The following is a 24,815-nucleotide window of genomic DNA, read 5'->3' as shown; positions in this document are numbered from 1 at the left end:
TGTGGGTGACTGAAAGAGGCCTATTAACTTTTTTTTTTAATATCAAGGAAGCCAGAACTTATAATCACTGTCGTAAGGGATAGCCAATTAAAACCCATCCATTTCCTTTCTCTATCCAGATCCAGGAGCCCCATCCAATTCTGGCAGAGGATCCTAAAGAAAAAAAGGTCAAAACTACAGAAAAGTAGCAATACCCAATGTTCAGAGGAAAGGGCAGATTATACTAGTGGAGACAGAAGGCTCCTTAAGTAAAATAGGTAATATAGTATAATGAAAAGATCTTGGAATCATGAGGACTTGACTCATCCTGTTACTAGCTGTGTGATCACTCTGATTCAATTCGTTCATTGTAAACGACTCCACTGCACTATTTTGAGAATTAAGTGAGATGGCATTCATTAGAGAACCTAGCAAGATACCTGGCACATTGTAGGTACCTACCACTTTTGATATGTAGGGTTACACTATTAAAGAAGTAAACAGGAGCCATTTTGTGGCTTCCAAGGCCACGACAGTATAAAATGATAGAGAGGAAGCCACAGTTTGAGTCTTATTAGTAACTTGCCAAGTCCACCAACAGTAAGATTTGCTAATAGTCACTGAGTAAACTGCACCCTTAGTCAAAATATCCCATCAGTTTTCTTAGAGGAAGCGTGACTGTTTTGTTTTGTTTTTTTTTTTAAGTAGGCTCCATGCCCAGTGTGGAGACCAACACGAGGCGTGAACTCACGACCCTGAGATCGAGACTTAAGCTAAGAGTCGGATGCTTAACCAACTGAGCCACCCAAGCGCCCAGAGAAATCTTGACTCTTTGACATTAACCTAATATACACAAGGTATCTTTTCAGAAATTCAACCATCTCATAAAATGAAATCTATTGTATACTGAATATACTGTTAATTTACCCAATTGTTCCCTCAATCTTCCTGTCGGGAATGATTTCCAGAATCTGTAGACTTCTTTAAAACATTATTATATCCTTTTAGTACAAAGTCATTATATGTCTACGTAACTATTCTATTCTTCTGTTGACTGGAAATATCATGTGATAGTCACAAGAGGAATGGGGCTCAGAGGGCTAGTAATACTACTGGGGAGAGATGAAACATCTGAGTGTGTTTACTAAATCAGCTTTACCAAGACCCACAACCACCAAGTCTACAGATACTTTTATTTTAAACTTTAAAAGATTTTATTGTGAAAAATTTCAAACAAGTATAAAAGTAAAGTTTTATAAATAACATCCTTTATTCATCACTGTTTCAATAATTACCAACTCTTAATCTTGTTTCATCTATTACCTCTCCTCCATTCTAAAGCAAACACCAGCAATGTATCATTTCATCTATATTTCAGCATGTATCTCTGAAAGGTAGATTCTTTTAAAAAAGAAAACGTGTGCATTTTAGTTCCTGTTTTGTTTTCGGGGGGAAGGAAGAAAATAACTTTAGCCCATCATTTTGTCCTTTCCTAGAACTCCCATTCCTCTCTCTATCTTAAAATATTGTCAGCCAATCTGAATTCATTTTGGCACTCCTCAATCACTCTAATCCTGAAATATTTAAAAAACACTTTTTGGTGTTTTTTGAAAGGAACACTTTCAAACTCATTTGCGAGGCTAGCATTATCCCGATACCAAAGCAAGAACACCACAAGCCAATATCCCTGATGAACACAGATGCAAAAATCCTCAACAGAATATTCACAAACTGAATTCAACAGTACATTAAAGGATTATACACCATGATTAAGATTTATTTCTGGGATACAAGGATGGTTCAACTATCCAAATCAATAAATGTGATACACCACATCAACAAAGTGAAGAATAAAAATAATATAATCATTTCTATAGATGTACTTGACATTTAATATCCTTTCATGATAAAAAGAACTCTCAACAAATTAGGTGCAGATGAAATGTACCTCAACATAATGAAGGCCATACAGGACAAGCCCGCAGCTAACACCATAGTCAACAGTGAAAAGCTGAAAGCTTTTCCTTTAAGATCAGGAACAAGACAAAGATGTCCACTCTTGTCACTTTTATTTAAAATAGCACTGGGAAGTCCTAACCAGAGTAATTAGACAAGAAAAAGAAATAAAAGGCATCCAAATAAAAAAAGAAGTAAAATTGTCTGTTTGCAGATGACATGGTATCCTATCTAGAACACCCTTAAGATTCCACCAAAAAGCTGTTAATAAATAAATAACAGCTGTAAACGTATAAACAATAAACAAGCTGCAGGATACAAAATCAGTACAAAGATCAGTTGTTCTATGCACTAACAAACTACAGGAAAGAGAAACTAGGAAAACAATCCCAATTGCAATAGCATCAAATTAATTAATTTATTTATTTAGCAATAAATTTAACCACCGAAGTAAAAGATCTGTATAATGAAAACTATAAAACACTGATGAAAGAAACTGAAGACACAAATGAATGGAAAGATAGTCCATGCTCATAGATTGGAAGAATCAATACTTTTAAAATGTCCATACTATCCAAAGTGATCTACAGATTCAATGCAATACCTTTCAAAATTCCAATGGCATTTTTCACAGTAATAGAAAAAAAAAAAAATCCCGAAATTCCTTCTATGGAACCACAAAAGACTCTGAATAGCCAAAACAGTCTTGAAAAAGAACAAAGCTGGAGGCAGCATAATTCTGGACTTGAAACTACATGACAAAGTTGTAGTTATCAAGAAGTACGGTATTGGCATAAAAGCAGACACATTCATCAATGGAACAGAAATGAGAGCCCAGAAATAAGTCCATATATATAGGCAACTAATTTTCAACAAAGGCACCGAGAATATACAATGGGGAAAGGACAGTTTCTTCAATAAGTGGCGGTGGGAAAACTGAAAATCCATATGCAAAAGAATGAAACTAGACCCCTATCCTATACCATACACAGAAATCAACTCAAAATGCATTAAACTTGAATCTAAGATCTAAAACTGTATAACTCCTAGAAGAAAACACAGAGCGCAGGATTCTTGTCATTGATCTCGTCAATGATTTTGGGATTCGACACTGAAAACAAGGGCAACAAAATAAAAAATTAACAAGTAGGATTACATCAAACTAAAACCTTCTGCACGGAAAAGAAAACCATCAACAAAATAAGAAGGCAACCTATGGAATGAGAGAAAATATTTGCAAACCACATATCTGATAAGGGGTTGATAACAAAAATACATAAGAAACTCACACAACTCCCCCTGCCCAAAATCTTTACAACTCAATAGCACAAAAAAACCAACCAATCAACTAAACCCAATTAAAAAATGGGCAAAGGACCTGAATAGACATTTTCCCAAATACAACCTAAAAATGGCCAACAGCTCCTTGAAAAGGTGCTCAACATCACTTATCATCAAGGAAATACAATTCAAAACCATGAGATATCACCTCACACCTTTTAGGATGGCTATTATCAAACAAGAGAGAACAAAAGCTGGTGAGGATGCAGGAAAAAAGGAACCCTTGTACACTGTCGGTGGGAATGTAAGCTGGTACAGTCATTATGGAAAATAGTATGGAGGTTCCTCAAGAAATTAAAAATAGAACTACCATATGATCCAGCAATCCCACTTCTGGGAATACAGCCAAAGGAAACAAAATCACTATCTTAAAGAGATACCTGTGCTCCCATGTTCACAGCAGCATTATTCACAAAAGCCACGGTATGGAAAAAACCTAAGGGTCTGTCAAAGGATGAATGAATTAAAAAATATGATACTTATCTATTTACCTACAGTGGAATATTATTCAGCCATAAAAAAGAAGGAAATCCTGTTATTTGTGACGACATGAAAAAACCCGGGGAGCATTATGCTTCGTGAAATAAGCCAGACAGAGAAAGAAAAATACTGCATAGCATCACTTACATGTGGATTTGTTAAAAAAAAAAAAAAAAAAGAAGAAGAAGAAGAAATTGAACTCATTGAATCAGAGTAGAATGGTGAGTGTCAGACTGGGGTGTAGGAGAAATGGGGAGAGACTGGTAAAAGGGTACAAACTTCCAGTTATAGAGATGAATAAGGTCTGAGCATCTAATATAGATATTAGATAATGTAGTCAAACAGTGACCACAGTTGATAGTACTATATTGCAAAGTTGAAATTTGCTGAGATCAAAACTTAAAGTTTCTCACCGCCCCCCAAAAAGGGGGGGTACATATGTGAGGGATCAATGTGTTAATTAACTCAACTGTTGGAATCCTCTCACAATGTAGAATTATGTGTATCAAATCATCATGTTGTATACAATATAGTACAATTTTATTTGATTATATCTCAATAAAGATTAAAAACACAACATACACAATCCTAAACAGCAGCATTTATGAGCAATCTGCTGGTACACAGCTTTATCTGAAAAGGTAAGATGTATCTTGAAATTCTAAAGGTAAAAAATTCCTTTAACTCTGGTCAGCATATGTGCCACTAAAGCCACTTCAAACAAAACAGTATCTACTAATGTCTGAAAAGGACCTTGGATCCTAAAAACCTTTGTTTCTTTAAAGCTCCCTTTTCTAGTATGAATTTCTTTATGTGATATTTATATTATAAATACCAGTACGTTTGTCAAGTCAGAAGCCTCAAACAAATTTCAGCTGCACACCAATTATTCCTTTGCTAAACAGTTAATTCTTTGCATATAACCAATGGAATCATGAAAATTAGGTGCTCTATTACAGCATGAAACCATTGCTTATCCCAAGGTGAAGATAAAGTTTACAGAATCGATCAAATATTCATAACAATAACAACTCCCAAAATAAAAGCTAACATTTATTGGATGCTTATTTTATACAAACCATGGTTTCTTCAATCACTTTACATGCATTAGCTCATGAAATGCCCACAACAACTTTATGAGTAATGTACTACTCCTATTTAGCCAGAGAAACTCACCAAGTTAAGAATCTTGTCCAAGGCTAAAAGCAAGAAAACAGCAAAGTTAAGAATCTTGTCCAAGGCTAGAAGCAAGAAAACAGCAAACCAGATTCTGAACCTTGGTCTATCCAATTTTAGAACCTTCATACTTTTAATCACTATTGCTTCACCATTTGACATATCCTGATTTAGTATTTTTTAGCCTATAAGTATATTATAATGTGACACACATTGCTGAAATATGATAATGTTACTTCTTTTAGGTATTATAGTTCAAAAGGATAAAATAGAGTTCACATTCAACAGGTTTATGATTTTAAAAGATTTAATATTTAAGACTTATAAAATCAAATAATTTGAATTTTAAATGACAACGTTAAAGAGTAGATAACATCCTTTCTAAGATACTATATATTTTCAGGTCTAAGAGGGAACCATTCAAAGAATGTCAATTGATCAGCTTTCTACTACAAGTAGCACCAGTGTCCCAAGCGGTAGCCAGGTTTAAGTACTCGAAATCATCAGAGACAAATGGAAAATGATCTAGCATTTCAAGAGAGATCATTTTTACTAGAGAAAGGAAGTTTCTTATCTTGAATTATATATATTAAGGCAAGAAATTCTGGTTCCTAGAGGAACAGAAAAGTCCACGATCCTCTTCCATGGACTAAAAATAATTATTAGTTACTGAAAAATCTAGAAGCATATAGGTTTAGTAAATTAAATGATTTTTGTGTTATAATAGAAATACTATGACAAAATCACTTTAAATATTCACGATGAATCTGTCAAGTCTTACATATAGGGACAGGAAGAGAACAGGGTGGAAAAGACTGTAAGCCAGATTTCCCTGACTACATGCAGATTTGTACACTTCACTTAGTAATGCTATTTTATGTAATAATAAAACAAAAGTAATCCCTGAAAAATCTGAGATTTAGTTGAAACAAACTAACCTCATTGTGTATCAAGTTGGTGGCATAGCCACCTAGAAAAAAATTATTCCAAGTGACTTTAAAACATTTGATGGTATATCATTAGAGGGATATATCCTAAAAAAAAAAAAAAAAAAAAAAAAAAAAAAAGGGGGTATATATAAACAAACTCACTTTCTAGTGATCATATTGTTTGAGTGTTCTAAAACTGTTTTGTGTGCAATGTGGGACAAAGCAAAGAGTAATGGCACTGGTGTTAGTGGAAACTGGGATTTGGGGAATGGGGAAAAGAAGTTAGACTTATATAAAAAATTATGTAGTACTGAATTCCAAATAAAAGTTACCAAATACCAACAACTGGTCCTGTTCATTGAAAAGATCTAGCAACAAGGACCAACCCAAGAGCAATGAACACTCCTAGCACCCACACCGTGGTCTCTAGGTACCATTCCCCCCAAAAGAAACCAGTGTGTTGCAGAAATGAGTAATTCCAGGTTTGGGCAGGAAATGTACAAAATGATCCTGGAACATCCTGTCATACTAGAAGGGAACCAATCACAAAAATAAGCCAGGAAACAATTGAGAATGAGTAAAAAGAGCTTAAAAGACAACAGCCAAATGTGGGACAATTTGAATGTCAAAAATAATAACTGCAAGGGACTGAAACATATCAAACATATTTCAGACCATAAGTACACAATAATAACACTTCACTGATCACCTATGGAGGCTGCTAGGTTACCAACCCATTATTTTGAAAACTGTTAAGGGGGAAAAAACAAACACTGATCTTGCCTTTTGCATTCAAAATGTACCATAGGATAACCAAATATACAAGAGGGAGTACTAGAGAAAATAAATGAGGTAGTGATAAAATATCACCACTTTGCAACCATAAAGGAAATAATGGATCTAGGCCCATTGTTCTCAACGTGTGGTTTGAGAACTGCTGAAGTTCCCAAGATTCTTTCAGGGGTATGTGCAGTCTTTGTCTTTTCAATTACTTATCAATGTGAGGCCAGCTTTTCTTCAGTCTTCAACCAAAACAACTTATCACAACAAATTAAATGCAGAAGCAGCTGTGAGAAAGCAGCTGTCTTCTATTAAGTCAGAAACTGAAGAGATTTGCAAAGATGTAAAACAATGCCACTTTTTAAAAATTTTGGAAATATATTCTTTTTTTGTTTTTTCATAAAAGTAATGTCATTTATTTTAGCAGGATTTGTTACCATTATTTTAAAATTAGTTGATAATTAAAAATTTTTCTGTTTCAATTTCTAATCTGGTAAATCTCGATATAATCCTTGAATCTCTTTGGGGCTTTCAGTATTTAGGAGCATAAAGTTTAAGAATGGCTGAACCACGTGATGAATACCAACAGCAGCTTAACATCACATAGGTAGATATTATGTAACTTTTTTAAAAAAAGATTTATTTGAGAGAGAAAGAGCAAAGAGACTGCCAGAGGGAGAATGTGAGAGCGAGCGCACTTGAGCAGGAAGAGAGAAGAGAGAATCCTCGAGCTGACTCCCTGCTGAGCTCAGAGCCCGATGCACCCGGCTCAATCCCAGGACACTGAGAGATCATGACCTGAGCCCAAATCAAGAGTTGACACTTAACTAACTGAGCCACCCAGGTGTCCCTATGTTATGTAACTCTTAATGGAAGTACACAGTACTACTATAAAGTATACTTACAATCCATCTAATAACTAATTTACATGAAATATGGATGGGGTGGTCATCTATTAGAACATGTTAAATGACACCATGGAGATGCAACCTCCAACATCCAAAGAGTAGGAACTCTTTACACAATGGTAAATTTAACAAGTATATTACATATAAAAAAGAAAGAGAATCTATGAACTAGAAAGACAAATTTATCAAACCAATGCAATGTACAGACCTTATCCTGATCAAATGGAATGATTTATTTTTTTAAAAGATTTATTTATTCATTTGAGGGGCGCCTGGGTGGCTCAGTCATTAAGCGTCTGCCTTTGGCTCAGGTCATGATCCCAGGGTCCTGAGATCAAGCCCCGCATCGAGATCCCTGCTCCGTGGGAAGCCTGCTTCTCCCTCTCCCCCTGCTTGTGTTCCCTCTCTTGCTGTTTCTCTGTCAAATAAATAAAAATTAAAAAATCTTTAAAAAAAAAAAAGATTTATTCATTTGAGAGGGGGGAGAGAGAGAGCGTGAGAGCCTACAAGCTGGGGGGGGGGGGGGGAGCAGAGGGAGAGCAGAGTCCCCACTGAGCAGGGAGCCCAACGTGGGGCTTGATCCCAGGACCCTGAGATCACGACCTGAGCCGAAGGCAGATGCTTAACCGATTGAGCCACCCAGGCACCCCCAAATGGAATGGTTTAAATAAAAGCCAAAAGGAATCCATTTTTCTTTTCCCTCTATTTTATTGTATTTGTAATTATCAAATCTGTATATATCCCCTCTCTCACCAACAACTAAAAGGAAAAGAAAGGTGTTCCAAGAACTGCTCAGGTAGAAACAGGGGTTCAGACAGGCCAACAGATAAATGCTAGCAGAGAGGAGAATCAAAGAGCTATATAAAAGAAAATTGGGTTGCTATGTAGTCAAGAAAAGTTCCATGATCCTCTATGATTAGGGCAAGCATATAATTTATGGTCCAAACTGGGACATTTTTGAGAGTGAAAGGGGGGCTATTACTAATTATGTGGTAGGCATAAACCAGGACTGTGACAGGGAAATCGAGACATACACTCTATCTATAAAAGTTTAAATTTATTTTTTTACTATTTTCACAAAAGATACTCAACTCAGTCTTCTGAGTAATGATTTTCCAAAGAAACACATTCCTAATATTATAAAGTTCAGAAAACCAAAGTAGTCTATAAAATTTTTTTCCCTCTTTCTTACCTGGCACATAGTTACTTCATAAAGTGGGATGTCTGTGTCTCTTCTTGTTGCTCAGTTTATTCTACAAGCTTCAAGCCATTCCTTTTCATACCAACTATTCATGACAAACTATGGAGGGAAAAGTTACACTTACTCAAGAGCTTTGCTTCTCTTAAAATACAGGTCTTCCCATGGGCCTCCACATGGCCGGCTAAGACTTCTACTCAGTTGATGAACAGATACCTTATTCCCAGTAACACTTCAAATCTTAGTGACCTAGGAGTTAAGTTAGGAAGAGGTAAAAACATCTGGGTCAGATCAACCAGCCGAGGCTCCAAAGTAAGAGCCTTGGGATTGGCATTATTACCTACTTGTTTTGTTCTAAGTAGTTTGGCTACAGTAAATTCAAAGCTCCATAAATGATGCTAGCCTAATTTTCTTTTGGGGATTTTTAGTAAATATCTGGTTTTACTATTGCTTATATAATGAGCCACCAATAATATGACTACCCATTTAACCTGTACTTTATGCCATTCATAGGTTTTCAAATATTGGGTAAACTTTTTCAATAAAAATAGCCTAAATATGAAAATATGTAACAATATGAAACAATTTTAGTCTCATTCTAAAACATGCACTGACACCATGTCAACCTACCCTTATTTTGTTCTATTACTAGGCTATGACGTTAAAGTTCTAATTGCCATAAATAAAACTAAGTATGTCCAGCGAGAACAAAAATAATTAAAAAGAGACTTCAAAAATTTGGACTTGCTTCTACATTTTCCTCAGACCTTCCTGTTATTTATTTATTTGTCATTTCACTTAATAGTTTTCAGGCTGTGGGCATAAAGACATTTAATTTGTATGGCTACAGTAATTTGCACCATAGACACTGAGAAAATAAAAATGTATGCATTCATACAACAATCTAATGCTACATTCGGCATGCAATCAATCATACTGCCCTGAAAGCCCTTTTTTCTTTGTTCTATTTTAGGAAATTAAACTCTTTTGTCTTTAGAACTAAAATAAAGTTTTAAAAAGTGCCCTTTAGATTCTAACCCAAACTTTATCATAATAAACATTTATTTTTTAAGTAACCTCTTCCCTTTCTGTCTGGTTTCTCATACAAAACAAGTCAACTCTCAACAACCTATAATAAAGGAAAATGTAACATAAATGCAGAGGCAGTCTAATTGCCAACAGGTCCTTCCATTTAAAACCTTCCTTGGATACTGGGAATGCCCTAACAGTTGCTTATTAACTAGAAACCATCCTCCTTCACAAAGATATGAGAGTACAAATTGTATGTGTTGTGGCATGCACTGAGGTTGGCAGAAAGAAATAGAATTTTCGAACATAGGCCAAAGATCGTAAGAGGGCAGGAATAAAAAACCATGGAGACCAGAAGGGGGAGGGGGAACACGACCACAACAACCTCCTACAAAATGACAAACAATGGGTGCAAATATCAAACAATGAGATCCATATGGACATATGTTACACCATGTTAACATTACAAAATATGCTAACATGATACGAGAACATCCTAACCAGATCATAATTTCTAAGAGTTATGAAATAATCCCTTACTATACTCAGCAGTACACACAACTTATTAGATTACTGGGTTTTATTTGACTCTTCATATTTCAGGAGTGGGGAGAAGAAAATAGCATCAGAAGACAATATAAATGATAAAAATAAAATTTCTTGTTTGGGGTGGTGATATGGGAAAGAGAAGGCTTGAAGAAAATAAAGTATGCAGCTTGAAGAAAGAACCTGAAGGATGAAAAATTTGTATGCAAACAATTAATTTCACCTCCACTAAGGTAAAGGGACAAACATATATAAAGGTTTAACTTTTTAACCTTATTTTAGTCATAGGTCTATGTTAACACAAATAAGTAATTCCCAATAAAACTGCAAACATTATCCACAGAAGAGATTTCTCCCTTTCTTCAAGTTAATACTCGAGGTGGCATCTGGTGGTAATAATGATTGTGTGAACAGCCAATGAAAATTAAGTATGCTTAAAAACATTTTTTTTTCCTCTGTAAGGCTAAGAATCTGAAATGGTTTATTAAGTGGAAGATACTGAAGTTATAAAATCTCTTTCACTACTGACTTAAAGACAAATTAACTTTGTATTTAAATACATATAAACAAAGCCACAACCTAACCATAATAAGAAATCCTATGAGCCCATACAATTTTCCCTCTTTGTCCTAGTTTCTTTTTTGCTGGGGAGAGCCGTTGTGGGATAATAATAGCAGGAAATAAGGTGGAGCAGCTGCACAGGCAAGATGAGGTACAGTGCTGTGTTTCACCTCCATTCTCATCTACTGCTGGTGAGGTCTCACTGGAACTCAGATTAGCTGTTTCGGGAACCAAAGCAGTTATCAAAACCTCTGGGATCAAAATTTGCCCCTCCCCCCATCCCAAACCTTTTGGGGCCTCTGGCAAGATTCAGGTAATAGTAGCAGAAGAACCCAAGATGAAGAGATTTCTAGTTATTTGGGAAGAGGAGTGTGTGTGTACATGCACATGTGTGTGAAAGGATGTTTACTCTAATGCTAGCAATGTTGTGCATGTAGAGAAAACGATGTGGAATGGAGGCCAGGTTTTGAACTAGATGGCTTCTATTTTAGTGCCACAAATCTATGGAAATAATCCACGTGAGCGAATTATAAAGAGAAGAAATGAGTACCCTAAATTTTTATGGTAATATAAAATATAGCTCACTGAACTTCATGTTGTTGCTATTTCACTAATAAAAAAACCGTCTAACTAATGGCAATAATAATTAGTCTCTCAAATTTCCCTTTTCAGGTCAAAACATTATATCATTATTGCAAAAACCATTACACATAACAATATAATGATAAGTGGGTAATACATGTATCTTTCTTTTACAGAGGGAAATGACACAAAACGATCAGGTTTGCTTAATATTAAAATGTGCATTAAAGACCATTTTTTCGGGTGCCTGGGTGGCTCAGTTGGTTAAGCAACTGCCTTCAGCTCAGGTCATGATCCTGGAGTCCCAGGATCGAGTCCCGCATCGGGCTCCCTGCTCGGCAGGGAGTCTGCTTCTCCCTCTGACCCTCCCCCCTCTCATGCTTTCTCTCTCTAAAAAAAAAAAATAAAATTTTTAAAAAAAAAAAAAAAAAAGACCATTTTTTCTAGTTATTCTATTAAGTTAAAACATCTCTTCTTTGCTAAGAGTCAGAAGGTCCAAAACCATGAGCAAAAGTTAGCATTCCAGTTCCCTTTACCATCTCCTGCACAGTTTGGATAGAAGGCAAAGCTTTAACATTGTAATACAGGTGGTACCTCAATGCAAGTTAACAGATATACTCTTGGAAAACTGAGTTCAAACCAATTATCTCCAAAAATCAAATTCTCTTAAAGTATATTAAGTATTTAAAAGAACCTTAGCATATACTTCTTTATAAAAGAATCTTTTTTAATCCAAATAACTGCTATTTAATTTGTAATGTGAATGCAATTCTTTTATACATATTTTTTTAAAAGAACTGGCATACATGTACTTTTTGACATTTATTTTAAAGATTTTATTTATTTATTTGACAGAGAGAGAGAGAGACAGCGAGAGAGGAACACAAGGAGGGGGAGTGGGAGAGGGAGAAGCAGACTTCCCGCTGAGCAGGGAGCCCGATGTGATGCAGGGCTCGATCCCAGGACCCTGGGATCATGACCTGAGGCAAAGGCAGACGCCTAACGACTGAGCCACCCAGGCGCCCCTTGACTTTTATTTTAAAAGTAACTAAAAATAGGGGCACCTGGATGGCTCAGTCAGTGGAGCATGCACTCTTGATCTCAGGGTTGTGGGTTCCAGCCCCACCATGGGTGCAGAGATTACTTAAAAATAAAATCTTAAAATAAATAAATAAATAAAACTAACTAAAAATACCATTTAGGACACTGACTGGTTTAACATTTTAACAAAAACTTCAAAAATGGGCCAAACTTTGAAATATTTCATTGTGATTTTGCTTAAAGGGCCAGGTAACTGACAAATCTCTTCCAACTCCATGATTCATATTATTCTAATAAGCTAGATGCAACCACCCCACTTTCTGCTGGGAGCTGCCTACAAATGTATCAAACTAGGTTGTGCCTAACCTAAAAAGGGGGGAGGGCACCTTGGGAGTAATTTCCAGGGAATATCAGGTTCTCCAGAAAGTAGGGATGAGACAAGTAAGTAGCCTTTTTTCAGTTAGCATTTTATATGATGGCAATCCAACACACATATCCTGCAGGGTGTTCTCCATATTATTGGTCTAAAACTGGAGCTAACAGGGGCACCTGGCTGGCTTGTAGGTAGAGCATGTGACTCTTGATCTTGGGGTTGTGAGTTCAAGCCCCACACTGGGTGTAGAGATTACTTAAAAAAAAACAAAATCTTAAAAAATAAAACAAAATAAAATTGGAGCTAACAGTATGCAACTCTTTCACAAAGCTAAACAAATTATTCTACCTATTCTGGCCTAATTCCAATCTAAATAATATATATATTGAAACATAAAAGTTTTATTCAGATAAAATATTCTTTTCTATTTCTTAATGAGAATTCAGCTGTCAGATGCTCTAGAACTGGTTTCCTCAGGAGGTGACTTGTATTTAGGAGGGTGGAGGGCATAGGATTTGTTTTCTTTTAACCTATACAAAGCTTTAGTTTTTTATTTTTCTTTGGAGGAGGCAATGGGTCCCTACCCTATTATATTCAGGGATATACTAAATTTGGGGTTAAGAGTATATAGTTGGCACAAATTCAATGCTCGAGTGGGAACTATAAATGATTTCTTTAATTGTATGCCAAACTGAATAATCTCCCAGGGAAAAGAACCTCCTCCTCCTGCCTTTCCTACCTCTTGCCCCTCCCCCAGCAACACTGCCTCCCCGCTGTGTAAAGAGCCCTTTGTCCTGCCCCGCACTTATCTAGCTGTTTGGCCATATTGACAGGCCAACTAAAAGCATAATAAGGGAGTCAGTCTGACATAAGCAGCTGGCAATTTGAAACAAAAATCTTCCTTTTCTACTCAGACCAAATCCTGCTGCAGAAGTCTCAGGCTCCTCCCATGCTTCCATCTATTTTTCAAATAGAGCAGCAAGGAATTCGTCATTCTCCCTTGATTAGGTAGCACATCAAAAACTTGAATCCCCAGACAGAAACAAAGTCTTACAAATTCCTATATCCACTGCTTATTTTATGATTCATAACACAGGCCAAAGAGTATCCCCAGGTCGGTGTATATACATAACCAACATAGCTAAGGAAATGATTACTACTTCAATTTGCCATCTAAACTCCGAAAATTCTCAGACTACAAGGAAGACAGAAAAGCACAGAAGAGAAAGAGGTCAGACCAAACCAACACTCATATACATAAAGCAAAACTCGCTAATAGTCTTAGTGTTTTAACAATACGAAGATACTATTCCAATAAGCAAAAAATTCCTTTTCCTTGTGTTTATATCAAAGATACTTAATGTGACCCTTACATCTCTCCCTGAGGTATTCAGCAAACAAAATCAATATGATGGAAAAACTGAGTGAGACAGGATGGGATTACATATTCCTTGTTCAGTGAAGGGTCCTATAAAGTAGGCTGAGATTTAGCGTCATTGTTTCTTTATCATCTCTCATGGTTTCCTTCACCAAGTGTTAAGAGCTTTTTCTAAAGTGATGCTTTCTAACAGGAACCCCCCCCCCATTACTGGATATCAATTTAGAACTGAATATACAATAGGACACTTTTCATAAGATTCTAAATGATTTAATAAAATATATATTGATAAATGAAAGAAATGGTATTCTATCTTTCATGAATTTCTCTGAATCTTTACCACAAGAGAGATTAATTACTACAGCAAGTGAAAGGTTCAAAGTGCCATTTCATCACATATTTTGGAATTTTTGGCAGTAAGGAATGGTACCAATTCTTGTCTATCACAGATGCGTTACACTTATTTTCTAAGGACTGCGTCTGAAAGGGTTTTTTCCCAAGTAGATTCCACACCCAGCATGGAGCCCAACGCGAATGCGGGGCTTGAACTCACGACCCTGAGATCCAGACCTGAGCTGATATCAATCAAATGGGAAGCTTAAGCGACTGAGCCACCCAAGCACTCCTGAGAGAATGTTTTTAATCAAATTATAAATAACTACCAGTTGTATTACTAAATATACATTATCTTACACATTTTACAGAGTTCAAAGTAAGTTTTGTCTTAAAGAAAATATCCCTATCAGTAAGTTTTAGTTTTCAATACCTGGAAGTTTTCTGATAAGTAAAATTCACTGCTAAGCCTTTTAGTTTCACACTGAGCTGACAAATCACCACAGCTGAACCAGAAATTAGAAGAAAATTTTATTCTAGATCATAATCCAATTTTCAGTAATAAGATGTATCCGATGATTGTTGTTAACTATGGCCTCATGTTTCATTAAGTTATTTCAACACGAAGAGGATAAGGCAAGAGCGGTTGTCTGCACATCTCCATTTTGCACTATATTATTTTCCTGTCCAAAAGCAAAAAATGAGACGTCAACCCTCCACTAGAAAGACCACAATAAGTTCAGAAAGTATTTAAGTTCCTAGACACAAAACAGGATCAGAAGATACAAAAATTTTCAAGGATACTGGTTAAATAAATCCTATGAAAAGGGCCTCTATGATCTTTCAGAAAATGATTACATCAAGATCAAAGGGTTCCAAACAATAGAAAATACAAGTGAAAAAGCAATTATTTTATCAGTAACTTTCATATTATGTAATAACTTAAACTAAAAGACATTTACATTTATATCTAAGCTATGTTAAACAGCGAGTATGAGTGAAACCATCTTTATTTGATATGGCACCTTTTATATGTAATACTAATAAGAATAGAACCACCTAAAATATTATTCATTAAAGGTTCTATTTCATTAGTCTGTTTGTATCACTGAGAAACAATGCAAGCCACATTTGTGAATGACAAAACTCATTTCCATTCTTTTTGGTTCCCTGCCACAAATGCCAGAGTCAGATTACACATTATAGATGATTGTGGGATTTAAGTACATTTACATGAAACTGAAAATATCAAAATTCTGGGGGAAAAAAATAGGATGCAAAAGTCTTGGAGGGGTAGGGGGAAGAAAACACATTGACATCTGTTAGATACTATGGAAGTGGTGGTATATTTGGGTGGTGGTTTTCCTTCAAGTACTTCCATATTCAACAAACTGTTCTGCCTAATCAAAGATCTGCCTAATGTGCAAGAGCTGTGGGGGAAGGGGAGACCACATAAGGGGCTCACAGGCTATCTTTTCAAGTATCCTGTACTCTAGACTTACTCGATTTCTGAATATTCCTTCTGGTCCATCCTTTATTTCAAATGGATCATGGCGAAACATACATCCTTGTGATCTTACAAGACTACACCCAACACATATATAATGAATCAATTTTATAGGTCAAACGCCAAAGAAATAATATAATCGAGAAAAGTCTATAGTAATACAGAAATAAAGAAAATACTTCTGAGATTTATATTTAGAAATCATTCCAAAAAGAGTTCTTTTTAGAGTTTACAATTCCAAATGTAGTAATATGTTTAGCAAAACATCTATTCAATAAGGTATATGTGGCCTAAAAACTGGAGAGAAGGAAGGAGGCAAACAAACAACAAAATATCAAAATTAATTCAATAATTAAAGGGATGGAGGAAACCTGTCAGTTGCAGAAAAAAGAACTGATTTTTCCCATTCTGGTTCTCTGGAAGATCCTTAAATTCTTATTACTTTGGTTTTAAATGGATTGAAAAATTAAGACTCTAACAGAACTTTCAGACCTATCCAAGCACAAATCCTCAGATAAAAACTGAAAATCTGCCCCCCCCAAAAACAAAAACCAAACAAGAAGAGTCTTTAACTGTGATCCATTTTCCAGATGCTGATATCCTTAAATGGGTAGAAGGTTATGAATTGCTAACTCTCATCTCCCCACCAATAAAATGCAAACCAGCTCAGCAGTCAAAATTCCCAGGAAAGCAAGGTTTCTTCTTAGTCCTGAAGCAGCCATCGCCTAAGTGCAGCTCCCTGCAGCCAACAGCATTAATGGACGCTGCACTGCTGTCCTTCCCTGGAGACAGCAGCCAGCACTACTCAAGCTTCTCACGTAGCAACCAGAGCTCCAAAGCCAGCAGCTGCTGCTGCCTTGTATACTCACCCCTGTGATCCAACCCAAAGGAACAACCTTCTCCTTACCCCACCCCCACTCCTTACACACTCTTTTTTCTTTTTTTTGAACCAGTGCTCCATGCCAGAAGGGCTGGAATTATGCTTTTAGAAATAAACAATCCTAAGGTCACCCTTTTAGTTTTAAACCAAGACCTTTTACTAAAAAAATCAAAATTCACCAAATAAATTCCAAATATCCATTTTTAAATTAAGCCAGTGATTTAGGAGTGAAGATTAAGTTTTCATCTTTAAAAGGCCAATTTTCAAAACACTCTCTTTATAGTCAAATTTAAATTTGCAGCTAGAGACAGAGCCTTGTGTCTTGTCTTATCAAAGGACATAATTCATTTTTCTATACATAATGACAGTGTGAGTAACCCTTGAAGACTCTAATCCCATAACGGGCCAGAATTTGGGGCTATAGAAGAAAACTAATGACCCTCCTGAGAAAACTGGAAGAAATCCAATAAAAAAAAAATCTCCTGTGTCCTCCAAGAGGCCCAGAAACCTCTGATTAAGTGAATATTCTTGCTTTACTCCTAGCTCACATCCACATTCCACACATCTAAAATTACCATTTACAACTTTTCTCTTAGAATGACCTAAAAACATTAATGACATAAAATTAACCATCAAGAAATTTTCCCAAATAAGATACACAAACATTCTCCTGAAAATCTCTAAACACTCAACTCAGCTGGATCCTCCCCAATCAAAAGTATAGCTATGTAACATCTGCCCAACAACAACAAAAAATGTAAATATGACCTTGATCACAAATATGTCATTTAAAAGCAACTTGTTTAGTCAAGTTATAAAGGAATTTAGCAGAGAACCTGGGGACTCTTTCAGTACTATGACCACGGAGAAAACTGGAGAAATGAACTAAAGTACAGACAAAGCCCAATGGAACCCTGAGCTCTGGGTAAGAAATGAGTTACTGGTGAACACATTGCACAAGTAACATGAGAAAGCAGAAAATGCAGGTCATCCACGCACCCCTGACCCAGACCAGCAGAGCTGGCTGCAGCATCAGTATCCAAGGGAAAGACCAGTTATTCCTACGAAGTGAGACCAGCAAAGGCGCTCTATAGAATAAATTAGCATAGAAGGGGCTTTCCCAACAGTTCAACTTTCCCTCTCACGCGATTCACCTACTTATAAAACCAGGGCTTTTTCTTACCACCATTCACCTCACATCCCTGGCTTCCACGCAGAGAGAAAGGGAATTCATAAAGGGTAAATTTTTCTGCTTTTAAAGACGTTCTCAAATGATCGCTCTCCACGCCCAAGGCAGGAAAAACGACACAATCTGGCTCAACTCCAAGCTCGAACCCTACAAATTCAATGAGGCTATCTCAGATACTGGGGCATACGCCACTGAGAGCCCAAGAATGTGAAGTGGGGGTGGCGAAGGTAACGTCTTTAGTGTGGGAAAAGAAGCAATCATCTGAGATGGGGACCCAAGAACGAGACTGAAGGCGTCCAGGAACATTATGGAGGGGGGGATCGAGGCCCCCCCCCGCCAGAGATCAGAGTTGTCACAAGGCCGCGCGAAAGGGGGTGGGGGTGGGGGTTAGGGGAGAGGGAGAAAAAGTATGCCTGTGCATTTTTACAGGAGGGCAGGGAGAGGCCTATCCTCAAGTAAAAGGTAAACGTGGAGTAGGCAGTTCCCAGGAAAAGGGGTGAAGAGGCGTGGGGGAGGGGAAGCGTCCTGACCCAGGAAAGGCATGAAAAGGGTAGTGGGGTCGACTAGATTACGAAGGGGGCCTCTCTCCCTGGGAAAGAGGGGTGCAGTGGTGTGGGGGGGGGCAGCGAGGGGGATGAGAAGGGACAGCATCCTCCTGTGAAAAGCCTGGGGAGGGCCAGGCCCACGTCCCGAGAGCGAGCGCGGGGAGACGGAGGAGGTGACCCTTCCCCAGGGCCCGGTCGTGAGGATAGGTCTCTCTTTTCTGTCGGACCCTTACCTTGTCCCAGGCGCTGCCGGGGCCTGGGCCCGGGCTGCGGCGCACAGCACTCCCGGGAGGCAGCAGGACTCGAGTTAGGCCCAACGCGGCGCCACGGCGTTTCCTGGCCGGGAATTGCCCGTGCCCGTGAAGTGGGGGTGGGGGGCAGAAAGGCGGAGCGAGCCAAAGGCGGGGAGGGGGAAGGGCCAGGGAAGGAGGGGGGGGGGCCGGCACTACAGTGTTGGCGGACTGGCGGGACTGGGGCTGCGTGAGTCTCTCAGCGCAGGCGGGCGGCGGCCGCCCCTCCCCCGGCGGCGGCGGCGGCGGCGGCAGCTCACTCAGCCCGCTGCCCGAGCGGAAACGCCACTGACCGCACGGGGATTCCCAGCGCCGGCGCCAGGGGCACCCGGGACACGCCCCCTCCCGCCGCGCCATTGGCTTCTCCGCCCACCTCCCCGCACCCATTGGCCAGTTCGCCGCCAATCAACGGAAGCCGCCGGGGCCGCCTAGAGAAGAGGCTGTGCTCTAGGGCTCCGGCTCCTCAGAGAGCCTCGGCTAGGTAGGGGAGCGGGACTCTGGTGGGAGAGGGGGGGGCCCGGTGGACTGAAGGGAGATGGGTGGCTGAAACGGTCTGGCTGATAGATGGGGGTCGCCTTCCCCCGCGGGAAGTCGGGAGTATAACGTTTGTTTAAGATGGAAGGGAAAGAGGTGGTCAGAGGCAGGCAAGAGTGTGGCCCGCCCTGCGGCAACCGGAGGGGGAGGGAGAAGAGCGGAAAAGGCTCGAATCCGGACGGAGCCATTACTCCTGCAGAGGGAGGAGCGCTGCCGGCTCACCTCTTGTCACTGATTGGCCGCTTCTCCTCCCGCCGTGTGTGAAAACACAAATGGCGTGTTTTGGTTGGAGTAAAGCGCCTGTCAGTTACAGCCTCGGGAGTGCGCAGCCGCCTGGGGACTCTCGCATTGCTCCCTGGGTGGGATGGGTAGGTAGATGGGGTGGGGAGAGAGCTGGAGGAGCGGGCGCGGTCGACCTCCCGCGGGGGTGGAGGGTCAGTGAAAGTGCCTCCCGAACGGGCGTCCTGCCACCCGCCCCTTCCTTGCAGGGAGTCGGTTTACCCGCCGCCTGCTCGGCTTCGGCATCTGATTGGTTGCTGAAGCCCGGGGAACGGCCCCATGCCATTGGCTCGGGTCCCAAATGAGCGAAACCACTGAGCGGGTCAGCGGGGGTGGGGGGGAGGCGGTCGTTGGTACGGTCCTTCCCGAGGCCCAGCGCCGCAGTGTCTGGCCCCGCGCCCCTGCGCAACGTGGCAGGAAGCGCGCGCTGGAGGCGGAGGCAGGCTGCTGGGCTGAGGCTTCTGGGTGGCGGCGACCGCGGCTCCGCCCCGGGCGTCCGCCGCCTGAAGGACGAGACAAGCCGGATCTGCTCTCGGACTCGCGGGGGTGGGGGAAAGAGCGGGGGTCGGTCTTGCTGGTTTGTGGGAGGGAGGTGCATGTTCTCCAAAAATCGGCGCGAGCTGCAATCCTGAGGGATCTGCAGTGGAGGAGGCGGAGAGAAGGCCGCACCCTTCTCGGTAGGGGGAGGGGAGTGCCGCAATACCTTTATGGGAGTTCTCTGCTGCCTCCTGTCTCCTAAGGACCGCCCTGGGCCTAGAAGAATCCCTCCCTCCCCCGCGATCTCGTCATCGCCTCCATGTCGAGTCGTTCCTTCTCGACTGTGGGCGGGACTCTCTTGCCCAGGCTTAACCTGGTGTCTGGGCGTTGTCCTGCAGGGAATTGAGCAGGTGTTAAGATGTCTCTCTTCCCACAGACTTGAGTTTGTGTCACAAAGTAATTATAATAGGGGTGGAGGAGGGAAATGGGAGTCCAAGCATTCACCTCGGGCTGATTTTAAGCAGCAAGACTTCGTGTTATTACTAAAGATCCTTTTTGTAGTAATTTTCCTGTAGATAAAGGGGAAATTAAAGGCATGATCATCTGAGTTTTTTACTCACCCCATTTGAGAACCTTGCTGGCACCACCAAAGTATAGCATTTTAAATTAATCTCAAAATTTTAGGCCCTTTCCTTGCATCCCTAGGGTTAGGGATCTTAGCAACTCGCACTCCTACTTTGAGCCCATTTTGCATTTGTTGTACTTGCTCTTTCAATCCCCAGACATAGCAGTGGCTTTCTCCTCTCCTGTTTTTTGCAGCCCGGTGAGTCATGAAACCAGACTGATCGGTTCTACTGCCAATTAAGGCTACCCAGTTTGAGGTGAGGCCTCACTCTTACCCAGTAATGCATTTATTCCTCCTTGAATGTTTACCTTGTTTTACACTTTTTTTCCTCAGCTAGGATTCTACCTCTTGATCCTCTTCACAGTCCAGGTGACTTTGATTACTGCCTTACTGAAAATCGGATATGAGGTTCAGCAACATCTGTGTTTTACCTCCTTTGAATAACTCTCAATCCATCTTTTTATTTCTGTTCTCATCAGTTAGTAACTGGGCTCGATTGCCATAATGCTGATAGCCTCCAAACTGGTGTCTCTGCCTCTGGTATCATCTTCTGATCCATCTAACATGTTGCTGAGACAATTGTCCCAACATACACATAGAGCTGAAAATGACTGATGCAACTCCTTTACTAGCTCCTTACCTATTTACAGGATGAATTCCATCAACGTGAAGGTGATATACAAGGCCCCTCAATGGGCTAACCTCTTTTCTTAACAGCTTTTTTTTTTTTTTTAAAGATTTTATTTACTTGACAGACAGTGAGAGAGGGAACACAAGCAGGAGGAGCGGGAGAGGGAGAAGGCGGCTTCCCACGGAGCAGGGAGCCCGATGTGGGGCTCCATCCCAGAACCCTGGGATCATGACCTGAGCCAAAGGCAGTTGCTTAACAACTGAGCCACCCAGTTACCCCTTAACAGCTTTTTCATTTGCTACAATTTTTTACCTATACTTCAAACATTACCTCTCCAGTCATACTGAATTGATTGTTTACCCAAATCATAGTGTCATTGTCCTCTTTGTAGGCTGGTTCCTTCTGGAGTGGCACCCTTACTCTGGTGCTCCTTACTCTTGAAGACGGTTAAGACTCAAATACCGTCTCCTCTATGATCTTGCCTTCTGTGATCTAGTCTTCCTATAAGCCAGACACCCCTAAGGAAAGGTTACCAGTGCTTTCTCCTGATCTGATAGCAGGTTGAATCAGCATTTCTCAGGTTATTGTCATTGCTTGTTTAAATTCTCTTAACTATTCTGAGCTTCTTGAGGTCACAGGTTCTTGTTAAGTCTTGGATCACTAAGCTCCTAGTGTATTCCCTGATAGCCAATCCTAAGTAAAATGGAATGAGCAACATGTGGATGTCTTTATAAAGTTTGATAGGTTATTGGTCTCTCAGAGTTTTGTATGTATGCTTCCTAGTGCTTTAGGTTAGCACTGTCCAATAGGATGTTCGGCAGTGATGGAAATGTTCTGCATTTTTGCCAACCAGTATGGTAGCCACTAACCATATATTACTGTTGAGCACTGGAAATGTGTCTACTGTGACTAAAGAACTGAATTTTCAACTTGATGTAATTTAAATTGCCACTGTGGACATTGTAGCTGTAGCCACAAACTTGTGTTGTGGGTTGCTGAATACTTAATATGCATTGATAATTTTCTCTTCATAGTGAGCAGTAAGGAAACAAAACTTGGCCCATTTAGTTTAATTTTTTCCCTGCTTGTTTAACCTATTACCTATACTACAGATGTACCTAGCTGAAAGCTAAACTGAACAAGGCATTACTAAAGCTAACCTTGACTTGGACAACTGTGTGTTTAAAAAAGCAAGTGTTGACTAGTTTGGGTTTCAAAAAAGAATGTATAATGAATTTCAGGAAAGCGGGATTTCATTAAACCATAATGGTGACAGAGGTTTAGTTAGGAATAGGACTATATCTGATACTAATGAAACCAGCCCTAAATTTCATTTCTACAGTTTTCATTTTTGGAGAAACTTGATCAGAGGAGCCAGGCCTTAGTATCATATCTTGTTAGGAAACCATCACAAAGTAAGTTGCATCCTGATAAAGTATAAATTAACAGATCTATCCTAACACCAAAATATTTTGATTTGTTAATACAGCATGTTGTAAATTTCAGTTATATTTTTAAAAGACAAATTTTTTTTTTTTACTTAGGATTTCTCAGAATATGAGACTCTTAGGATAGGAATCTTAAAACTGTCAGTGCACACAGATAGTTGGCTTGCTAATTAATGCAGATTTCCAGTTCCACAGCCAGAGATTCTGAATCCACTTAAGACAGAGGGGTGGGAGGCACTGGAATTCTGTATCATGTTCCTTATTTGCTTCTGATGTTTGGGGGCCCAGGAACCACACTGCAAATACAGCCTCTGCGCTATAGTACACCTATTTATCTGACAAAAAATGACTAAAACTTCAGAGAAACCTCTCTAATACTCTGTGTACTCTCTACTTTGTAATTTTTCCTTTCAAAAAACTGAATGGAAAAACAAGTTGAAAGGTGAAGAGTGGTAATAATAATAGTTTTGGAAACTTGCAGGTTAGATTGTTTTTCTTATAAAAGGAATGTTAAAATACTCCAGATAATTTTTTGAACAACAGTATTGCCTTTTTTGTCTTCCCACTTAAATGCATTCATCAGGGACTTATTTTTGATTCCCCAGTGCCTGTACAAAGAGCTGGATACTCAACAAATGTTGGTTTTATTAATTTATACATGAAATTGGTTTTGAAATAATAGCGAAGTCAAAAAAAAAAAAGACACAGGCTCCTTTTATGGAGAAATTTTAGGGTCATACTTAACCCAAGTCTCCTCGTTCTATTTATAAAGGAGATTGATGCATCGCGGTCTCTAAATGCATCTGTCTACTGTTGACCTCTTCCTTGGGTTTCCTGTATGAACCATTCCTCTTCCTGTGCTTCCTTCCTTGGGCTTTATTTTTATTTATTTTTTTCATAAACCAACTACTTATCTCTTTTTGAAGTAGAGCCATATTGTTTCTTATAGTTCTAGGATAAAAGTTGAATGTTTTGTAAAGGCTTTTAAATTTTTTTAGATTTGCAAAATTTGGAACACATAATGTTTGCCATATATACATAAGATATATATATATATATGTATGTATATTTTAAGATTTATTTATTTTTAGAGCGTGCGCACTCGAGGAGTGGGGGCCAAAAGGGAGAGGGGGAAAGAGGGAATCTCGAGGAGACTCCCCGCTAAGTGCAGAGCCTGACATGGGGCTTGATCTCACGACCCTGAGATTATGACCTGAGCTGAAACCAAAAGTTGGGCGTTCAACAGACTAAGCCACCCAGGCATCCCTCTGCCATTTATTTTTTATGCAAAGAGGAGGTTTGGTATATTATGCTTTGCAACTGTTAGTCCAGAATATGATAGGGGTCAGCATCACAACGGTAAGACTACTTTGACTATTTTAGGCCAATCTTAAATTCTAGAGCACTTTGTTAGGTCATATGTCTAGGAATCTAGTAACTTGGAAGGTTGAGAATTCTTGATTTTGTGTTTATCTAGTGGCATACTACTTTATAATGGAGAACTTACTTCTCCAGAAGACTTTTTTTTCTTATTCATGACTCCCCATTCTTGATGGAGTGGGTAAGAAACTGATTAGAGAACTGTTAGCATGGAATTAAACATTTATTTTATCCAAGTCAGGGTTGAACCTGATGGATTACTCCTGGTATCATGGTATATACCTTTATGGTGATAAGAGACTATTTCTGGGGTGCCTGGGTGGCTCAGTCGTTAAGTGTCTGCCTTCAGCTCAGGTCATGATCCCAGGATCCTGGGATTGAGCCCCGCGTTGGGCTCCCTGCTCTGCAGGAAGCCTGCTTCTCCCTCTCCCACTGCCCCC

The 24,815-nt window shown here is 39.5% G+C and overlaps 1 protein-coding gene across 19 annotated transcripts in view; it reads right to left on the bottom strand.

The window, feature by feature from the left end:
• Positions 1-19,249, bottom strand: part of SETD5 (SET domain containing 5) — an 82,194-nt gene extending 62,945 nt beyond the window's left edge. For 11 of the 19 annotated variants that reach the window (XM_032411857.1, XM_032411877.1, XM_032411868.1 and 8 more), the window contains exon 1: positions 18,945-19,249. The gene's annotated coding sequence lies outside the window, so the exon portion shown is untranslated. Of the gene's footprint in view, positions 1-8,741; positions 11,744-16,744; positions 18,449-18,944 lie in introns of those variants that run through there. The other 8 variants (XM_032411874.1, XM_032411876.1, XM_032411879.1 and 5 more) reach the window with 5 other exon arrangements.
• Between the last annotated feature and the right edge of the window lie 5,566 nt (positions 19,250-24,815).

Source organism: Phoca vitulina, unplaced genomic scaffold (assembly GCF_004348235.1).
Source record: "Phoca vitulina isolate PV1807 unplaced genomic scaffold, GSC_HSeal_1.0 scaffold13, whole genome shotgun sequence".
In the NCBI taxonomy this organism is placed as follows: domain Eukaryota; kingdom Metazoa; phylum Chordata; class Mammalia; order Carnivora; family Phocidae; genus Phoca; species Phoca vitulina.
The sequence above is the reverse complement of the archived record's forward strand: the minus strand, read 5'-3'. Positions and strand labels throughout refer to the sequence as shown.